Here is a 6575-nt window from a genome sequence, read left to right on the forward strand (position 1 = left end):
CAGCCTCATAGGTCCTTTGGGTAGCATTTACGGGCCAGTCTCAAAGTGAATTAATATCTTTGATGCCCACCTGTATTGTATTTAACTGTCCTTGCACTGAAATAACCTGTCATCTTTGCCCTTAAGTTCACTCATCTGATTACAGACAAGGCCAGACATAACTTTATCATCTATATTTGGTTCTCTCTCACTGCTAAGGTGTACAGCCAGAAACCTCCTCATACTGAGTATGTACATGTCCTTTTGGCAAACATATTAAATTTGGGTCAAGGCCTCTCAGCTTGCCAGCCACTGATATAAGAGTCTGTCTAGTCTTGACTGACCTCTAGAGCTGTCACCTAAACTGTACTGTGGTAAAGATTTAATCCACTACAGCTGTCATGGAGCCAGTGATGCTGCAATAAAAAACAAACCCTATTATCGTCGTCCTTAAGGAGACATAAATATATGAACCAAATTGTATGGTAATTCATCCAATAAAACTACAATTCATTGTCAAGGAAATATGAAAGTCTGTATAAAATTTAACGGCAATACATCTTGCATCAGTTGTTGCAATATTTTAGTCTGGGTCAAAGCACGGCCCAGTCAGCTGGCATTTCAATCCGTAGAGCTGTGCCGCTAGCATGGCTAAAAATGAAGAGATAAATGATAAAGGAGATGAATGAGATAGATGGGGAGATAATAATGAGTCTCCTATGAAATATCTATGCTTAATTGTGGCCTGAATATTTCATCATTGATTTAATTTCCTCTACAACCCCTTCAAAATGACTAAACTGGCAATTAATGAGCTGGTTATTAAAACATGAGGATTCTGTGCCTAACAAATGATTTTGATGGGAGACAAATGAATTGTTTGATAAATATATTTTTCTTTTGACTTTAAAAGGAAACAAATCTTTAGAAGTCAAGCTCTTATTATTGTTTTATGACACTACTGTTAACATATTTCTTAGATAATTGTCAAGAAAGAAGCCTCCAACTAAGAATTATTTATCTCACAGACATCAAAGCTTCCTCATTAGGCTAAAAAGAAAATTTGAGAAGGATGAAATGCTCTCATTGTGGAGCAGCTTTTTATACAACAAACATCTGGGTTTCAACCAGTCAGATTGCATCTGTATTTCTTCTGTTTTTCAGAAAGCTGTGAAATGACACAGAGAAATAAGATCAGATTTTAGATACCTTGTTTCAGTTCAATGATCTTCGAGATCTTCCACTTTCATATAAATGTTGGTACAGAGAAGGTTTGATCATTTCCCTAAATAAGTGGCTCAGTGGTGTAAAAGAGTTCCTGTGTTTAGCGGAAATCATAACCAAATAAAATGTATTTACCTTCTCTTATCTTGCTTCTAAGAAAGGAAAGAAGCACATTGCAGAAACTCTAGTCACTAAGATCCCAGACTGGATTTTTTTTTTTTTTACCCAAGTGTCTCAGTTTCACTTAAAATGCAATATCCTCAGTTGATTCATATAATTTTGTTATTTGTCGAGACATATAAACATCCATTTAATCAACAGTGTGAGCCAATATTCATTTTAAAGTGGCTGCTGGTGCCACGTTAACACTGTGTGTACGCTGCAGAATATATTGGCTGGTCAGAGGGCTGGACAGCCCCGGCCTGCCTGCCTTGGTGTGTCTGATTTCTCTGTTGTGGTGGTGGGATTACTCTGGGGATTAGCAGGATACTGGCAGCACCCATCGATGGGACAGAGATGACACTTCCTATCATGTAGTCTCCCACTTCAACCCCTCGCTTTTCCTAAGACTTAAAGCAGCACAAACAGCAGATTACATGGGTATGACAGCAGGGGAAGAAGTCACACATCACACAGTGGAGATTAGGCTGAACAAACTCTTCTTTGGCTGCCTGGGGGTATTCAACCCAAACATGGAGAGCTGCCTCTCATGGCCCAGTTTGAGTTGGATTTGATAGCCATAGCCAGCATTTTTCAGCACAAGAATTTGGGGGGAAAAAATCTATTGGTCTGCTATTCAGATAAAGTAATGAACTGATACTGTACATACTGTATGTAACCATCACACAAGAGTGTTGGCAGTTTGGCTAGCACTGCATAAAATGATTCCTGTGTCACTAATATCTAACACACACAATCTGCCATCTCAGACACTTGTATAGTCCAGCAGCTTAATGCATGTTGGAGACAGATTTTGAGGCTGCACTAGACAGTGTGCCTTTAGGACCCTGGGGGGGGGGGGGGGCGCTCAGGCTCCTGGTTTTATTTGAACCATCTGAGCTTGTGTTTGTTCAGGTCTCTGCTTTGTACCTTTTAAGTTTTGCAGACTTGCTATTAATGTTTGGAGAGCAGCAGCTTGTGTGAGTGTGCAGTGGATGGTGTACAGACATGTATTATGAAAAGCCCTCCAGTCACCTCCCTCCTGTTAGGGACACAAAAAACGTTTTCTCTGTCTTTTAATGGGAAGGGGCCTCCAGCATATCAAAGATTGTCTTATCCTTTTATGCAGTGTACTTTATAATTGAAAAATGTGCTTTAGTGCTATAAGTAGAGGGCTCGTTATTCATCGCACTTTGAACAATGTATACTCTTTGAAGGTTTATCTTGTGAGAAAATGTAGACAGAGCCTCCTGCAGGTGGGAGCATCTCTAACTGTAATTGCATTCAGCGACAGACGTGGCGTTAAGAAAACTCTATCTGAAGCTTTAGTGGGTGTGTTTTGATTTGTTAGATTTGATTCTTGTTTGAATTACAGATTTATTTTGCAGTGCAGTTTGTTCCTGTTTTTGGTCCTAGCCAACATCTGCCACCAACTACAAAATGCCTACGTTTCCCACTGAACAACAGCCTTTTCTCTATTTTGCCTGCGGACATATTGTTGCTATCAAGTTTTTGCCACTTTAGTAAGCTCAGTTTGTGTGTTACTGACTGTGCTAAAGTCGTTTCTTATTATTTTCAGTTGCGTAGCCTAGGACCGATAGTTTGCATTCAGAAAAATAATGAGTGTAATGAGTGAGCAACATGATGCCAGAGTTCATAGAGTTAATTAAACACCTTCAGCATATTTGAATATTGTGCCACAACTGCAGAGGTGTTGATTTATTGGGTGAGAAATGTCAACACCTGTTATCTAAAAATACGTCAATTCAAATAAGTCAAAACTTACCAATGTGAGCCCACTTTTCAGCCAACATAGTTTCATGAGTCAGTTTTTGATGTCAGGCCCGATCTTCACCACACAGCAAACACTGGCACTGTATGGCTTCTTAACACTCACAATTAAATTGTTTCATGGGAGAAAAATCTTTTCAGGGGAGCTAAAGTCTCTCAATTAAAGAGAAACATTAAAAGTGGTAGAATGTTTTAATGAGGTTTTTATAAAGTGTAATATAACTGATGCGTTTATTATTATAAACCATTTGCCGATGCTATTATTGACAACAATGTTTTGGCCATGAAAATACAATATTTTATCTGGTGCTTGTTCCCTTCATTTGCCTTTTTAGCTTGTTTTTTCAGCTCATGAGAAAAATCCCTCCCATAGAGAGTGCTGCAAGGCCACAGTCCATTTAATTACTAATCATTATAGCTTGACATTTGGTGAAATAAGCTTATTTGCTTTCATAATAAGAGTTGGATTAGAAGATTGATGTCATTTTCAATAGCTATGAATATACAGGCAACAGCCAACTATCTTAGCTGAGCAAAAAAATTACAAACAGTGAGCAACAGCTAGGCCTGCTCTTTCCAAAAGCACCAAAATCTGAACTGTGAATCTGTGGGCTTTGGCTGTGAAGGTAGGCTGATCTTGATGTCTTTACCAAGCCATGGTAACTGTTTCCCCATGTTTACTGTTGTTATGCTTCATGCTAAGTTAACCCTGCAATTACCAGTGTTGAAATATTTCAACATCATTTTTAACTATTCTAAAAAATGGCCTGCAAATGTTTTTTTTTCTCAAGACCACATTTACATAGTTAATGGGTCCTATTGTTTGTCCTCACAATGCTATTGGATAGAAGAAGTGTTTATAGGGCTGGTCATCTTGTGCACCTTATGTCTATGTTGTAATACTACAACGTTGGGCCAGAGTGGTAGTCAAAATAGCCTGTGCACCTTACACATTACATAAGGACACTGCATTGAAAATAATTGTAGTAGCAATTTAAAGTGTTAGATGGTTCATTGTAACTAAGTTCTACATGTGCTTTTCTGTTAAATTTTTACTTAGTTTAGCTTAGACCATAATTTAATTATATGTGGTATTTGAAACAACATCAACTAAAGCAGTATCTGAAACTCCCTATATCTTTAACTTCTAAATGATCCTGAGATTTTTTTTTATGAGTGTTTCCCAAGTAGCAGTTTGCATTAGGATGATCTGAATGTTCTGGATGTTTTGGGGGGATGCCTGTTGCATTGTTCGGGGACAGGTGTGAATGGTCTTGAATGTGAACCTGTAAGTGCTGTGGGGGGATGCATGTGTACCTTTTAGTATGATAAATGGGGAGCATAATAGGCCAGCCAGACAGTATTGTTTGAATGTAGTGGAATTTGCATTGAAATGATAATACTTTGACCTACCACCCTGTCTATTCTTTCTGTTTATCTACTACAATATAAGACCCAAGATTATTACTCATGATATTTACTGTTGTGGGGCTAAGTAAGCAATCAACCCTGCAAATGAATGCTTAAATGTTCTGTATATCTGTTCAGACAAAGTGAGTACAAATACAGGAATTCTGCTCCCAACTAGGCCCAACATTGCAACGTGTCCCTAAAAACTTACTAAAATGCAAGAAAATGGAAAAACCTTTCATTTCTACATCAGAGGCCTCCTATACAATATCTGAGAGGTCAAAAAATGTTTTGCTCATTTTTTCTTAATTTGGGAACTACAGGCTAAGACAACCAAGTTGGCTGAAAATTAATAGCAAACAGATATACACATATTTGAGTGTCCTTCTCACCAGAATCTCATCAAGAAAGTGAATAAATGTTATTTCCCAAAACACTGAACTGTTTCTTTTAACTGTGTGAACATACGTCACATACGGCCAGCTGTTTTATCATCAAATAGAGTTCACTTGAATATCCGTAATGACATTTCAGATATCTAAAAGTACACTGTGACTAGTCAAAACTACAATTGACTAGTCACAATTCCATGTTGGATATCCAAAACGACGTCACTGCACCGTTTTAGCATTTATTTGACCGACAGAATTCACATTTAAGATATCTGTAATGTATTTATGACTAGTCCCAACTGTAACTTAATATATCTGCAACGACATTTTGACTGGTAAGAGTTGCTCATTGTCTTAAATGGGAAAACTGCTTAAGGTATCTACAATTGAATTGTGACTATTCACAATGTGAATTCCAGATCTCTACAACTACATTTTGACTAAAAAATGTAGTTGTATCGACATATTTGATGTATTTGATGCCATAGTCACAGAACCTGCATGTTATTAGTAAAAAATAATTTACAGGGACTTATGTTAGACCAGCAGAGCAACCTGTGAGTCTGTCTACTTATCCTTCAATAGTAACAATGCTGTAAAATCCTGGACATTTGAATGCACTCTCTTTGCATTGAAAAAGAGAATGGGAACATTTGAACATTGTGTGTGGCTAAATGCAGCTGGGCAGAAACTGCCTTTATCTGTCAAGCAGAAGGATGATGTACATTGAAAACACATTCCCTTCCTCATGGCACTCACATCTATCACCAGTTTATGGCCACTCTCCCCACTCTAGCATATCTCTGCTGTGACATCCATCTATGTCACTGTCCTAACTTGCATATCCAGAGTCCTGTGTTGTTTCTCCGCCCTTTAAGTGTTCATAACATATTCTAGACAGGTTTTGCTATTCTGTTTTGTTTCCTCTGCATCTGAAAGCTAATCTATGTGCTTCTTATACTGTACAGAGTTGTCAGAAGAAGGTCACAAAATTCAGATTTTTTTTTTTGTTCACACGGTTTAATGTCATGTTAAATGATGGGTGAACGCCTGACACTTTTGACAAGTGATTTGTGTTATGTGCTACATCAGGTGACTAAAAAGGCTGTTTCCTTATAAGAGCATGCCTCTGCTATTTTAATGAGGAAGATTTGGTTGGGAAATTACTCAACCATTCAGCTGCCAATTCCTCAAGTCAAAACTGTCTAATTTACATATACAGCAGGGAAACTGTGTTTAGGCTCACTGAATCTCATGAAATATTTGTGAGTGTGTGCATGTATGACAAGTACTCATGCCCTCTACAGTCCTGCACTTGTGAGTATGAATGCGCCTGCAACACTGAGGGTGCGTGTACACTGCCACATAAATTTTCGACTGGGATAAATCTTCTCAGCTTTTTCTTAATATGAAGTGTTGTTGCTATTTCTCTGCGTGTGAGGAGCAGGTAAATAAGAAAGGATCTAAATTATCCTACGGCAGCGTTACAGCATACAGGAGCAACCCCAATACACAGATGCTGCTACTGCTGCTGTTGCTGCTTATCACAGTGCTGCAGTGCTAGGGAGGAGCTCAAATAAGCTCACAGCACTAGCTTGTGGCAACTTCTTCCTGTCTCCT

The sequence above is a fragment of the Mastacembelus armatus genome, chromosome 9 (assembly GCF_900324485.2).
Source record: "Mastacembelus armatus chromosome 9, fMasArm1.2, whole genome shotgun sequence".
Classification (NCBI taxonomy): Eukaryota; Metazoa; Chordata; class Actinopteri; order Synbranchiformes; family Mastacembelidae; genus Mastacembelus; species Mastacembelus armatus.